The sequence below is a fragment of the Octopus bimaculoides genome, chromosome 19, assembly GCF_001194135.2.
Source record: "Octopus bimaculoides isolate UCB-OBI-ISO-001 chromosome 19, ASM119413v2, whole genome shotgun sequence".
NCBI classification, from domain to species: Eukaryota; Metazoa; Mollusca; class Cephalopoda; order Octopoda; family Octopodidae; genus Octopus; species Octopus bimaculoides.
Window position 1 is genome coordinate 4,471,160 of NC_068999.1, and position 863 is coordinate 4,472,022.

General features: G+C 35.8%; 1 protein-coding gene across 1 annotated transcript in view; it reads left to right on the forward strand.

The window, feature by feature from the left end:
• The window catches only part of LOC106878360 (protein bark beetle), a 56,395-nt gene that overhangs the window by 32,118 nt on the left and 23,414 nt on the right, over nucleotides 1-863 (forward strand). The window lies entirely within an intron of this gene.

Below are 863 nucleotides of genomic sequence, written 5' to 3' on the forward strand. Positions count from 1 at the left end.
CTCAGGTATTTCAAAAGCAAACTATACTTTAATTATCTCTTTAAAGAAGGATCTAATTATCTCTTATCCGAAAGAAGGACAGTAAGAAGGTAACGAATGACAAAAGAGAGTCGGAAAACTAGAAGGGGCTGGTGTTAAGGGGCCGAATATTCAAAAGAAATCCCAATCCTGAGATGTAAAAGAACAGTATACGAGTGGATGGTCAGAAGTGTCGGCCAGAAGTGTCGCCTTCTGATTGATTTGACCTTGGGGCAGGCTTTTGTGAGACCCGAGATGTTACAGCCTCGAGACCTACCAGAGTCATCACGGCAGTTGTGTAGTGTTGGCAGACACTGTACTGAACTGACAGAAATACAATACTACGAGTAAAAACAGTGTCTGAGAGGCCAGTCTGGAGGTTCAGGGAATTATGGAAAAATATAATTTACAAATGAAGACTGAGCCTTTATCTCCAAAGCAACCACGTTTTGTCTTAAAGGACCACAAACCAAACTTCTTCAATAACCCAACTCGCCGTCTTATCTGTCATTTCCAGATCGGGTATCGATATACTGAGCAAAAATATTCTGGATAAATATATTCCTTCATTAAGGAAAATACTTAAACTTAGTGCCCTTTAGACTAGTAAATATATATGTATCTGTATACATATGTTGCGTGTATGTGTATATGTGTGTGTGTATGCGTGCGTGCGTGTGCGCATTTGCATATATACATAATAATAATAATAATATTATTATTATTATTATTATTATTATTATTATTATTATTATTATTATTATTATTATTAGGGATAAAAATCCAAATTGACAGGTAAAAACTCAATTAAATCGATGAGTTCATGAACCTTGGTTCTTTTCCCT